Raw genomic sequence first — 15086 nt, 5'->3', positions numbered from 1 at the left:
ATAGTGGAATAAAGTTGATATTGAGCTTTTTTTCTAGGTGAACTTTTTTTGTAGATGCCGCCGGTCAATTTTGGTATCCGCAGTCATCATTTGGATGGCAGGGGATTCTGGGTGAGTTTTGTTATTTGAAGGTGTATTGTACGTACTTGTTATATGGTTTAATTATATTGTGGTGGTTGTGGCCATGCCATGTCCCCAAGAATCTGACCACTGGCCACACACACTATAGTAATATGTGTATAGTAATTGTAGGTACTGTAGGGGGAGTATACAGTATTTGTAATATGGTGGAATGATATAATTGAAGTGTATATGGTATTTATGACTGTAGTACAATTGAGGATAGTGCTTATGGAATATGTATTTGTTTATACTTGGTATGGTTACTCAGTAATGAAGCTGGAATCTCTGGTTCTTTTTAATTAAATAAAATAAACATTATCATTTGTTAAGCAGGGTTATTTAAAAGCTTTAATTGCATACAATTTTACATGTACATTAATTTTCCTGACCCTCATAATCAGTACATTCTATGTACTATGTTTGGTACAACATTAGTGTGTGCTACTGACATGAAATAATCATTGGGTCATTGGGGAAAAAAATACATGGAGGATTGAAAAAAAGTGTATAATTCTGTGAGTGTAAGTGTGATAGTATGTTTGTTTGAAGTGTGTTGTAATTAAGGGAATGTTTAAAGTAGTTAGGCACCTGTTGGCATATTCTAACTGTTTATTGTGATACAGTTTAGTGAGTACATTTGGGTTGAAGGAATATTAAATAGGCATTTTGCAAGTTGACATATGCAGTATAGTGGCCTGAAGTGGTTGTATCACTAGTGTGGTAGATTATGCCCACCAAGAGATACTTGACCGTGTGTGAAGCCTGCAAGCATACAATTGTTTTTGGTACCATCTGCATTGTAACTTAGAAGCATTAGTATCACATATTGGCCATGGGTGTTCATTTGTATGTTGGAACAATTGTCTGAATTACATATGCTATGATTTGCATTCTGCAGAAGCTAGTGAAATGGAATGGATTCAGAATTTGGTATGGATACATACACAAATTGTTCATTGGGGATGTGCTCTTGTGAAACATGGTTGCAGAGAGTATCCTGTATGTTTCCATGTATATGGAATCTGGAAGATTTCATTTATAGGGATGTTTTTTTTTTCCAGTACTAGTAGTAGGTACATTAGGAATTCTTGTGGTCAGCTAGAAATGCGAGTAGTGTGCTCGCTTTGATATCCGTGCAGAGCCTGCGAAGGGAGGTTCAAATCCAGGCAGGGCCAAACTCAGTCTTTCATCCTTCTGAGGTTGATAAATGAGCATCACACACCGTGGGTAATAATAAGCAGCGCTAGGATGCATGAGGGTTTGTAGCGCTATATAAATGCAAAATATTTGTATTATTATTGTGGATCTTCCTATGTGTTTATGTTACATTGTAACATTCCTGTACAATAGTCCAATTCTTGCCTTATACATGAGACACTGTAAGTGCTGTCAGGATTATTTGTGGCATTTATATGAAGGACGAGCAGTTGCAAACACAACTGGTCTGAGCCGTTAAAGTAAATGGGCCTCATTACGACCCAGGCGCTAATGGGTTAACGGCGCCGTAAAAGGCTGCGGCGCCGTTAACCTATTAGCGCCTAATTACGAGGACCATTTGCAGGACCCGACCTTAACGGCTGGTGTATACCCGCCGTTAAAGTAGGGACCCGCAAAGGGACCTTGGTGCTAATTACGGTGCCGCAATTTGCGGCACCGTACTTAGCGCCTTCCCCATTCCCATTGAGCCCTACGGGGCAAAAATTGGAATGTGGAAGGGCCATGGAGGAAGGGGGAATTACCGCCCCGCCAACCTTGTAATGGGGTGGTAATTCCCCCTTTCTCCATGGCCGAGTCGGTAACTTACCGGAATGGACCATGGTGCTAATAGCACCATGGTCTTCCGCCAGGGTCATAATGAGGCCCAATATGCACAATTGGTGGCAATTGAAAGAGAACATTAATTGCTACATTTGCATAGCAACTTACTCCAGCTGTGTTGCTGAATTTAGATGGACCAGAGAGTTGTGCCTCTGTATCCTTTGATGGGTCTGCAATTCATTTTTGAGAAGACATATTTGTCTCTTTGTTTTCTGATGGACGTGCAGTTGATTTTGGACTAGACAGATTTGTGGTTGTATTATTTGATGGAGCAGCAGTTGCTCTTTGTTTTTTATTGGGAGATCTATTATAGGTTCTGTTTGTATTAGTTTTCTCTTTAAAGGCTTTCTTTTTTGACGTACAGGTTACATAATTAGATGGAGGTGTACAGTACATGTAGCCTGTTGTATTATAGAATGCAAAGAATGTCAGTGTTGACTGTTTGCATCAAAGTTAACTAGGAATGGACCATTGGGTGTACGCAGACATGAAAAAGCTATGTCACTCATACCTTCTTTAAACACTGTGCTGGCAATGCCATTCAATGCCTGATCTAGGGTTAGACCTTGCAATGTTTGAATAGAGACAGCATATACAAGAGATAAAGAGAATGTTCTCTACGTAGATACATGTCTTTAAAAAGAAGGAAATGTGCTTTTGCCCTTCCTATTTTTTTTACTTCTGCAAGTTTGTCAAAGTGGATGTTGACAAACTGAATGTTGTTGTCATGTGGATATGTTTGGAAGCCAACAACTGTACCAATTGCTCCATTGACTAAACATTGTTCTACGTCAAGGTTATGTTTTAGAATTACTATGTAGTTTAGACATAGAGTTAACACTTTTTCTAATCCAGCTGCTTTGGAGATACATTTTTCCAAGCTATTTAGTCATGATGTTGCTTGTTGACACATAAGGAGTGTCATGCCATGCACTTCTAGGTTTTCTGTGGAGGTGATATGCTCTATGGTTTTCATTTCTTTTTTCAACATTGTATCATTGAATTGACTACAGCTAGCAAAGGTTGGCATTAAGGACATCCATTTTATAGTGCGTTGTATTCATTGTTCCATGGCATCAGGAGCAGATGAGTTTTGCATTTATAGATCATGGATTAGTCTACTATTTAAGATGGATTTTGCATGTGTAGCAAGCAGACCAGTTCTAATGCTTTCAATAAGCCATCATAGATGAGCTCTGCAGACTGAGACTGACGCATGTTTTGTTGCTAGAGATTTATATTTCCAATGCTGCAGAGTGTGTTACGGCAATGTTTGTGTCCTAATGTTTTGAAAATAGCTTGAACTTTTACTGGTGTTAACTGTAGGAGGTCTTTTCCTTTAAACAGTTCTTCGTAGATGGTTTTTAAGACTTCTTGCATTCTGAGTTGAATTAAAGTCAACATGACGTTGGAAACCATGCTTACTTTATCTATGAGGAGCACTTTCATTTGTTTCCGAATTATGCATACTTCAGTAGCAGCTTCTGCTGATAATTTGCAGTACTCTAATTTGTTGTGGTGTTCTACTGGGAGGAGAAGTAGTCGGTTTAAAGTTACACCTTGTATGTTGTATGCACCTAAACCTGTTGGGGCTGGTAAGTCTTGTAGAAATTTGCTGATTATTTTACTTTAAAATGTTTTGCCAGAACTAGCTTCACCACTTACATACAGGAACAGAGGTTTATACATTTTCACAGCTAAACGTTTTCGTTTCGTGTTTAAAACCATGTTTGATTCCTTCAGTGACTTCGACATAAATGGCGTGGTGTTCATCATTTAGCTGTGAATTGAGCACTGACAAGTCTTTGTCAGATTGATTAGACTGATACACAGTATTTTCTACCTCAGTCATTACTATTTCTGCTTCATTAGGATATGTGCTTCTCCAAGTGGTTCTAGGCTTGTAAGAGAAGGTTGACTTTCCTCAGGAGTGTATTTGTCTAGTAGAGCTTCAATTTCTTCCTATTTTAGGCGTTCATTGTACAACATTTCTTTGTATTGTTTGAAATCGACATTTAACTGCTTTCATTTGCTTTGAATGCAGCTTCAAATGAGTTATAGTCATCTAATAAATCTTCTTCTTTTCTCCAAGGTTTAAAATGTTGCAGTAGGGCCATCTAATAAAGTTCTCTATGTTGCAGAGATTTAACTGATAACTTTATATGAATAATTAGGCTGGTTTTGGTAAGTTTCACTAGGCTTCCTTCACAAGTTGAGACTGCATATTTGCCAGTTGTCTCGTCTGATGTGACATTGTTTTTGTAAGATTAGTTTTGGGTTATGCCATACAGGCACATGTTTTCCAAAGCAGTACTTCTGTTTGGGTAGTATGTGTCAATTACATTGTTTTTTAAAATACCCTGGCTGTTCGGATCTTTTGTGGCTATTGTTTCTATCTCTTGGTAGCATTTTAGTACTCTTTTTCGAGATGAAGCTGGTCCAAGGTTTAGCCAGACAATGTGTTCAGATTTTCCATATAAGGCTGTACCTGTTAAACGGTCTGTAGCTTTGTAGTGCCTGTATTTTCTATGGGTGAGCATTTTTATACCGAAGTTGTATAATGTTCATTACAGTGTTTTGTCAGATGAAATGTCATCCCGGAGGTCTTTTAGTCATGTTTTCTCAGCTTTGGTGAGATAGGCTGCAACATATCTTACAACTGCAGTGGAATTGTCCACATTGTATTGTTTGTCTATGTTTGCATTCCAAAAGAGGGCAATGATTACCTTGTAATCATTGATGTACTTGGATTCTTAATCTCTTTTAATGTTGTATGTGTTTTTAGGGCATTTGTCCTTTTACACTGTGTCTAACAGAAGACATCAAGCTATTTATTCAACTTTTTTAGTAAACTGGCCTAAGGAAGCCAAAGCGACATTTGGTACAGTATTTACCTATGTTTTTATGGCTCACTTTCAGCAGGTGTGCTCCACAGGTGAGTGTCTCTGGCAACAAACCTCCTGGGCCTTGATTTCACTGTTATACAGTAAGGTAGGAGTGGCTGGGTTCAGGAGTAGAGCCATCACTCTCCCCTGAATACCCTGCCACATAACAACCTTATCTGGGATTATTAACCTGTGCCATACTCAGATACACTTGGTTATTGGCCGTATTTAAAATTGCATTGTGAAACCTAGGCCTTTCTCCCACTAGACATGACTCTCAGACCTAGGTGTGTTTTTATTTCATTGCATTGTGAAAGTATTTAAATTGCAGTGTGAAACCTAGGCCTTTATCCCACTGTACAGGATTCTCAGACCTAGATGTGTTTTTATTTAATTGCATTGTGAAAGAATTTAAATTGCATTGTGAAAACTAAGCCTTTCTCCCACTATACAAGACTCTCTGACCTAGGTGTGTTTTTATATAATTGCATTGTGAAAGTATTTAAATTGCATTGTGAAACTTAGGCCTTTCTCTCACTATACAGGACTCACATACCTAGGTGTGTTTTATTTAATTGCATTGTGAAAATATTCAAACTGTATTGTGTCTCGTCTCTCTGTGTCAAGTCTTCTTGTACCCCTCCCTGTGTCCTTCCCCAGTGCTCTCCCCACCACTAATCCCCTCCATCCCCACTTCCTCTTTTCTCCCCTCCATATCTACTCTATGGTGCTCTCTCCTATCTTTTCTAACTGCTTCTCTATCGACTATCCTGCTCTCCTCACTAAATCTGGTAGGAAGAAGTTTAAAAAGGACATCCTAGTCTCCATCCCAGGCCTCCCTATCGCTGATACCTATACCAATGCTTCCTCCAGGCAAACCCTCACCAACGTCCTATCTCTTGTTCCCTTGCCAGACCTATTGACTCTTCATATGGTCTCTGTGCTTTCTCCTTTCTCTTCTTGTCCCATTAATGGAGGCACCAGATGGGAGGTCCTCCTGGCCTCCTTCGACTCCTCTAATGTCATCATTAATGTTTACCTGAATGGTACTGTCTTGGTCCAAGGCCCTCAGGCCAACCTTCTCCTCTTTGATAGACGCTTCCCTCTCCTCATCAATTTCCTTACTTCCCCTGCTGCCCCCTCTCTTCCTTCTACGGCTCCCTTGCCTCCACTTGCTGTCTTCTCCTTGGCTCCTTTGCCCTCTCCTCCTTCCTCTTCTGCCCCCTCTCAGGCTTCTTCTACACCTCCGAAGGGCATAACTCTTTGTACCCCTCCCTGGAAGTCTTTCAAGAATGGCAACCTTCTCTATATTGCCACTCTTAAACCCTTGCTCTGCTGTCAAAGACTCATCTGACATCTGCTGCCTCTTGGAAGAACTTGACCTCAATGTCCTTGGTCTCACCGAGATATGGTTCACAGCCAGCTCTGTCATGAGCTTTGACACTCTCCTCCCTGATGGCTACAAGATCCTCTCTGCGCCCAGGTCCAACCGTTCCAGAGGGAGTGTAGCCCTGATCTTCCCTGAGTGGATTCCTGCCTATGTCATTCCTACACAGGCCTACTCCTCTTTTGAATGCCTTGTCTGCAGGCTCTCTTTCTCTCCTAGCCATTCCACTACTGTGGCTACCATCTATCGGTCAACTGGTCAGATCTCCGCCTTCCTCTAAGAGTGGGCAGACCTCTCCTCTTCCCTCCTAGTCCCGACCACTCAACTCCTCCTTCTTGGATGCTTCCTGTCCTTCCGCTGGACTCTTTTGAAACCTCTGCAACTCTCTCTCACTCTCTATCCTCCACTCTGTCCTGACACACTCTGCAGGGCACACTCTGGATGTTCTGATCTCTACAGACCTTCTCCTTCTATCCCTCTCACCACTCCTCTCTCCTGGAGTGATTACTTTCTCCTTTCCTCCCAGCTTACTCTCTCAACCTGGCAGGCCAAGCCAACCCCAGCACTGCCACCTACCTTCTCGGTTATCCGACCCATGAAGCATGTGTCAGTTGAGGCTTTTGCCACCACATTCACACACCCCTTCCCCCTTCGGCTGACTCACACCCTGACACAGCCCTTGCTATGCTCCACTCTGCTATATTTGATACTCTTGATGTTCTTGCCCCTGTCATGAGGATCTGCCTGAAGCCCAAAGCCAAGTTTAACTCCTGGTATGACTCAGACCTCGTCACCCTGAAACACAAGTGCAGGGTGGCTAAGACAAAATGGTGTGCTTCTTGTACATCCTCTGACAAACTGGCCAGCCACCTGCTCCAAAGGCAATACCGGCTCTCTGTCCACACCAAGAAGAGAGCCCACATTCAAGCCCATGTCTCTGCGGCATCCAACAGCTCAGTCGAACTCTTTCAAATCTGCAAGGAGTTGGCCAGTTCTACAGTAATCTCTACCCCTCCCAGGCCCTCTGCACGGCTCTGGCTTCTCATTTCATCTCTAAAACTCAGGATATCCTGTCCTCTCTCTCTTCCTCTCCTCCTCATCCCTCTACTCCCCGCTCTTCCTCTGGCCCTTCTGTGGCCACCCCTCCTACCTCTTTCCCTGCCTGTCCCCTGTTCTCCCCAGACAAGGTTTCTAGACAAGTCCGATCTATGAAAGTCTTGTTAAAACAAGTTCTCCCCTGTTCCTCTAAAACCATCAAGGACCACATTGACACCCTGGCTTCTGCTCTGGCTGCCTTCTGCAACCACTCCTTCGCCACTGGAGTCTTCCCTTCCCCTCTGAAGCGCTCCCTTGTGCACCCTCTTCTTAAGAAACCTTCAGTTGACCCCTCATGCCCTGCTAACTACCACCTAATCTCCATTGTCGTTGTGTTTTCCCTTGTTCCCTCCCTTGCCTTGAAGCACTTTGAAACACATTGTGTACTGGCGCTATATAAATGAACTATCATATCATATCATATCATATACAAGCCCTACAATATCTGAAAGAAAATACTGAATACTACAAAGATATAATTATAGAGGAAAACCACCCAAATAAATCAAGATTCACCAGCAACTGGCCAATTTGAATGTGTTGATCCTGTACCTACAGCCAACATTTTAGAAAAGTATACCGTTCACCCACTGTACTTGTACTCCAAAGACACCATTGAAGATGCATTAGAAACATATGAATCCAAAGTATATCCAATGAGCATATGGGAAAAAAGTGTAGAAACACTTTCATTTCCTCTACTCTTTCCAACAGGAAAAGGAGGAAGATATGATGAAAGATCCACACAGTCTATTCTGAAGACCCGAGATTCAGACAAAATGTATAATACATAATCCACCTTCTGTGAATTAGCAACTCTATGTTATGGAGTTGCACACACATTAAAAACGGGTTCTAATTGTTTAAACATGTCTGCTACCCAACTGCTTCAAAAAAACACAAATATGAAGTTTTGCAGTCAAGTATCACAAATATCTTGGCAAACACAAGTGATACAAAAGAATACTTTTTCAGAAGTCACGCTGATGTACGTTTTATGCTAAGGAACCTAGGCCCACCCACATGGTTTGTTACTTTAAGCTGTGCAGAGTATGCATCGGTTGCTTGCACGATTTCTTACGCAGTGCAAACCAAAATGAAGATGGAATAGATATGAAAACACCAGGAGAACTATGTTCTCTTGACCCTGTCAATGTATCAAGTTACTTTCACCATTGGTTTATTGCCATGCTGCACTTCATTTGCAATATAACTACCCATCTGCTTAGAAAAGTGCAACACTTCTTTTGGAGAAAAGAATATCAATCCAGAGGAGCACCACACATTGAAAAATGCTTTTGTGGATACAAGATGCTCCCAAATTGGGGCATAACAGTGATGCACCTGTTTTACAGTTTATTAAAAACTACATTAGCTGCAACATCCCTTCAGAAACCACACTTAGGGCCTGATTCATAGAACCGTTATATAATGGTGCAATCCCATTGGAAAACGATCGCTGAATTAGGCAATAGTGACCTACGTACACATATCTTACACTTCCAAAAGAGTATGGAAAATACGACAATCTTACAGGCCATGAACATTAAGGATGTGAAATTAACTATCATACTCGGCCTGACGACATTTCAGATAGTGCAAGAGCTAAGACATAGATAAGGAAGGGAGGGGGAGAGTGGGAAGCAAATGGAAACAGACAGGCGACTACCGTACTAGGCCTGACGACGTTTCTGGTAGAGCCAGAGAAAAACAAAAGGTGAGGGAGAGGGAGGCAGAAAGGGAGGGGAGGAGCGGGGGGGCAATAAGGGAATGGGGAGCGACAGACAAGGTTTCTATCATACTAGGTCCACGGACAATTCTGATAGAGTAAGTGCATAGAAGAAAGTAAGGGGAGGAAGGGAGGAGATAGGAAAAGGGAGAGGGGAGGAGAGAACATAGAGTACGCAGTCAAAAAGAGTGGTGAAGCAAGAGGGGAGAGCAAATACAATTGTGGAAGTCAGTAGTAACAAACATACACCTGCTCCCCAGCTGCTTTAACAAAGTTTTTTCACTGAATGTCATAGGTTTTTACCAATGCACCTTAATCTGCTAATATTATACTTACCCCCAATATAGCAGCATTTCAGATGATCTAGAAAGTTTCACCTTAAGACTGTGCCATTCCCAACCTTCTAGCAACACGTTTACCAATTCTATGAACTTTCTGCAACTTTTTACACATTTCTTTGTTCGCTGATGTCCACGAACGTGAGCCAATCACACAGTTTAGGGCTGCAGCAATACCATGTCTGGTCTTGGGGACAAGGATCAGTCTTGCAAGCCTATTCTGGATGAAATAAAATAAAATTAATTATTGCCATTAGCCTAGTAGAAAATGCTAATGGAAATGTTGGACAATCTGATTGAGTCTAACTACGTAATTGAAAAATGTAAAGTAGATGGAGTCTTTAAGCTAAAGGAACCTTTTTATATGTGTTTTTTTCTTTTTGAATTTATTTTTCAGGCAAGGCCAGGAAGAAAGCTGGGGGTAGGAAAATAGGGAAGGGACACCAACCACAGATATGGAGGGGCTGGTGGACATGGGAAGATTTTGGGTATGTGTTATAATGAAGCTAGGAGGCATTGTTTCTTATGCTCCTTGATTACAGCCTTGAAGACACTTCAAAACTGCTGCCCCCTGCAGAGTGGTATGTTGCAGTAAATACAGAGTACTGTTGTCTTGGAAAGATATGGATCAACAGCCTCTTATATGGCTTGTAAGGTAGTTGGTGGGATTGTCTGTCCCACAGGAGTAGCCTGTGTGGTGACAGTATTGGTTGAGGAAGATAAGGTAGAAGGACAGCCTACTACTTCCTGAGAAAGGAACAGCCTTTCTGAGAGCTTCCAGGTGGTTGAATTTGGTGTGGCAGCGTATGAAGGTGTTCCCATAGGAGTGCTGCCCAGGTTGTTTGTGACTGAGTAGTTCTACCTTGGTAGCCTTAGCCTCCGGTACACCCCCAACGGTGGTAAAGAACTGCCACACCTATGATTCTTTCTGGCTGCTGGAGGTAGGCATTTCCTCTACCTCATCTTCCTTGTCCTATTTATTCTTTTCTGAATTATTGCGCTTTTCCATTGTCTAGGCACTCCAGCTTTTGGTGGTGATGGTGGCTCCTTGGGAGGAGGGATGGCCATGGCTGATGCCATTTATGAAAATAAATTGCAGTTGTGCTAATATTCTTCCAAGTATGCACTTTCTCCTGGATTGCAGATGGAAAATCAGTAAGAATAGGTCTAGGAGCTCTGCTAACACCCAGGACATTAAAGATGACATCACAAATGTCATTGATCACATAACTGATGACATCATATGTTAAATATTAAATTAATTGTGAGAAAAGGTTCCTAGAAGAGGTTGTGTTCACAATGTTGGTAACAAGATGTCAGGGGTGATTAGGAGACCTATCATGTATTACTACATGTATTAAAGAATGTGTTCATCTAAACCAAATTTTATACTGGAGTGTTGTTAATACAGGAACCTAATTATATATACACATAGGGAATGGCTGCAGCATGCACCACAGAATTACAGTATGTTTGCGCTGGCAATTCTGGCTGCTCAAATAATGAATGCTACTTTAGTGGAGTTTTTAGTAATGTTAAACATTGAATAAATAGTAATAATTCAAGACTTACTACACAACTGTGTTAGTACAAACAATACATATGAAGATCCACAATGCATACAAATTAGAGGCACATACAGGGAAAGTAAAGTAAGCAAAAAAGAGACATAACCAGAAAAAGTCAATAATATTAAAGCTCATCATTATGAATACAAATGAATTGTGTATTTGAAGCCTGCTTATTACTCAATATATGTGCATCATGAGCTGAGAGCACACCCTAAAGAAGCCACCTTAAGAACATACAAGAAGGTTAATGTCTACATATATACCAACTTTTACATTTTAATATTTTGACTGTCAAGAAACAAAACCACCTGGCCTACATATGTCGGTCAACAAAAACAAGTGACCTGGATATGTGATGTAATCAGTGATGTGATCAATGATAATTGTGATGTCATCTTTGATGTCCTGGATGTTAGTGTTAACAGTGCACTGCGGTGGTGCGAGTTATGATTGCTTAGATTTACATAACTGGTGAATTTCTGGGGTTTTTCGGTGTTACTTCAACCATAACCTCCCTTTAACCAAGTTTTTTCACTGAATTTCATAGGTTTTTATTAACACAACTTAACCATAAGATCCATTAAACAACGTTTTTTCACTGAATGTATATATAGTCAGTGAAACTACTTTGCTAAAGGGATGTTATTGTTAAGGTGCACTAACAAAAAACAATGAAATTCAGTGAAAAATGTTGTTAAAGGGCGTTATGGTTACATGTAAAACCAAAAAAAATCCCAGAAATGTGCCAGTCATGGTAAACTAAGCAACCATTACTCGTGCATCCACCGTGCAATGCGAAAACTAACATCCAGGACATAATGAACTAATCATTTTGTCTGACGAGTTGGATATAATAATTTTAAAGAACTTTTAATTTTTGTAAAAAATAATGTAAAAAATCATGTTATTCAAAATGTTCATTATCACTGTCCTACTTGCACCTATCACCCTTACCCCCAACAATCACTCCAATCAGTTTCTGAAAATGTACACGAATGACTTCCCACAAATTCCAAATTCTCCCATTTATATTTCCTATTCCGATACCCCATCCCTTTCATGAATTAAATTAATTGTCTACTATAAATGTCTTGTGTATTGTTCTGTGATATATTTTTAAAGCCCAACTAATAGTTTGCGGACGATACGACTGTTTGGAATGTCTGTTTCAAAATGGGGTGTCCGCAGACAGCGTGCCATGTCCGGGCATGTCCATTCTTGCATGAAGCACTTTTAATTAGTCAGTGGACAGCTTGTCCATTTGCGGACACCCATGCACATGAGCCCTGCGTCTCCTGTCCAATGGATGTATGTGGATGTCCCCAGATGTCATCATGTGACTGCACCCATGCAGTGTGACAGCTAGACTGCAGACGGTGTCCGTGCTCTGCGGACAGTCTAAAACTGCATATTCCGCTATTCTAGTGTGTTTCAAGTTGAACGTTTAGCCTTGCAGAGCACCTAGATCCATTCTTAGTTGATCTGGCAACTTATTACAACTTTTCAAGGCCTATTTTCAACTCATTAGTCCGCAGACAGTCACACAGTATGTGGACAGTTCCTCTGAAGGACCTACCCATTACTTTCAGTCATTCTCAATCTGGCAGGCCAGGAGAGAGCACCTGCTTTGCAGATGTGCTTTGGAGACCTTATTATCTGCTCTTATGGCATCTATTATGGCCATTGCTCCTCCTCAGCCACCTGTAAAGATGAACAGGTGTGCCACACCAGATGAAACCACTCGGGTGCTCTGAAAAAGCCGGTACTTTTTTCAGGGAGAAGCAGGTTGATGACCTCTACCCCATCTTCCTCGACCGCTTCAGTTACCACACAGACTTCTCCTGTGGGGGATACTGTGGGGCAGAGAATCCCAGTGGCTGCCTCGCAGGCCATACAGAAAACTGTTGAAACTTATTTTTCGAGGGTCACAGTGTTATGTTTGTACTGTGAATCACCAATATGCAGGGGTTAGCAGTTTCATAGTGCTTTTGAGGCCAGGGTAAAGGATCACAGGAAACACTCTCCCGAACCTTCAATTTAAGAGCCACCCAACACCTTCCTCTGTCCACCTGCCCCTCTGTCTCTGTGGTTGGTGCCCCTTCCCTCCCTTTCCTCCCCACCTTGCCTTGCCTCACCTGAAAAAAAACAATAAAAGCCCCAAAAAATACAAAATCACAAAATACAGTTAAAAATAAAATCACAGGCCCCTTTTCAGCCTGCATAGTCCGCGGACAGTGCGATAGTCCACGGACACCAGGAAAATCCTAGGCATGAGGTGTGAGAATTAAAATCATTTAAATTGTTTTTGTTCAGAAATGGTGGTTCTTAAAAGAACCTTTTTTCTGCTTTTGGCTTATATATTTTTTTTTTATTTGTAGTTGTATAAACTCAACTAACAAATATTATACTTAATTATTTCTTCTACCTTTCACAAAGAGTGCTTCTAATTTCTTTTTCAGTTTTTCCTTTTTTTTTACTTCAACTACAAAAGAATACTTGAATCCATATTCTGCATGTTCACAATACTGCTTCAATGCATTTTGAATGTTTTTAAGAAAAATCTGATTGCCCATAACAGTCAGATGCACCCCATCTGTTTGAAAAATGTTGACAATATCAAATTTAGTATTTTGATTAGGGAAAGATGTCATCCCACCATCCCACAAAAAAACACAATCAACTTTATTCACTTTGTGCCTTGCTTTCTCAATTTGTGAACAAAATTAATTTGAACGGACCCGCATTAGTCTGTGCGTTATCCATGTAAAAAGAATTTTTGAATGTATAAACAGTTCCATCAACTTTCCAAATGTATTCTTCATTGCAAATTGTAATGAAATTCCGGTAACATAGCCCAAACTGTCACCTCCACAGTGAACTGCAATGATGTTTGGATGCTTCAAGTTAACCCGGTTCTCACAAAATGGGAGGAATTCTGCCCACTTTATTCCTCAAACTCCATACCATGGAACTTGAAATTCATCAAATCCAAGATTCTCAGACAATCCACAGTGCTCAGAATGAATCCACCTTCAGCTAATGGATCCAGTGTTACGCTCGCCTGGTCTCTGCGGAGGCATTGGGGCATGGTTGCAGCCCTCCCAGGGGTGAGGTCGCTCAGGTTCAACTTCACTCTCTGCACTTATGTGGTGACTGGTGATAATAGGTGATGCTGCTTGGGACTGCTCCTACGTGGAGAATAGGGGGCGTAAGTATGCCAGCTTGTGCACCTGATCCCCTTCCCGACCCCTTCTCTCAAACCATGGTACCTGTGGGATGCGCCGTCCCTGGAAAACTCACCTGTTGATTAGTTTTGGTGAGCACTCCTTCCTGCTACTTCTGGCAGGATCGCTTGTATGATCTGGACCGAGTTCCTTCACTGGTCCCTTGCACGTGGTAATCCAGTCCTCCTGTGACTAAACCACTATACTTCAGGTAAGTGTTTCTGTTTGCCTTTGTCTTTCCTCGTCTGTTTTTGTTGTATTGTAAAGTTTGTTGTCTTGTATTGCTGTCGGTTCCACTTTTGATGTTTGCTCTTTTGCTTTCTTCCCTTGCAGGTGATGTTGCCAGCCCGGCAGAAGCTGCAGAGCTCGAGGCGACAGCCGGAGGGAATGAGGCACAAAGCTGGAGTGGTACAGTAGCTGGTAAGTTGTTAACTAGGGGGCGCACAGGGTTCAAATGCAGCGCGGCCCTAGGACGGATGTTCTAACCTTGTCTTTCTTCTTCTTCTTCACAGGGTCCGAGTTCGTGGGTGCGTTGTGCAGTTCGGCGGCGTCGGGATCAAGATTACTGGATGTCAGGAGATGAGCCGGCAGATGAAGCAATGAAGCACCGGTTTCCAGGTGGTGAGTATGCAGGAGAATGCCTGGTTTCAAAAGTAAGTAAACTGGTCCAAGAGGCAGTGAGCGTCATGTTGCAGGTGAGCGTACAGTAACACAAAGCACCTGACTTAAGGATGGAGCAGCTTATATAGCTGAGCTTCTGAAGCCACGCCCACCAGGTTCAGCCTGCCTTCCACACCCTGCCACACCCAATGAGTCAGCACATGAAGACCAGGCCTAGGGAGCCACACCCGATGAGTCAGCACATGAGGATGTTCTCTGGAAAAAATGCTTTCGGCTCCTGGAAAGTTCTTGTAAA

The sequence above is a fragment of the Ambystoma mexicanum genome, chromosome 2q (assembly GCF_040938575.1).
Source record: "Ambystoma mexicanum isolate Mex_15411 chromosome 2q, UKY_AmexF1_1, whole genome shotgun sequence".
Classification (NCBI taxonomy): domain Eukaryota; kingdom Metazoa; phylum Chordata; class Amphibia; order Caudata; family Ambystomatidae; genus Ambystoma; species Ambystoma mexicanum.
The sequence above is the reverse complement of the archived record's forward strand: the minus strand, read 5'-3'. Positions refer to the sequence as shown.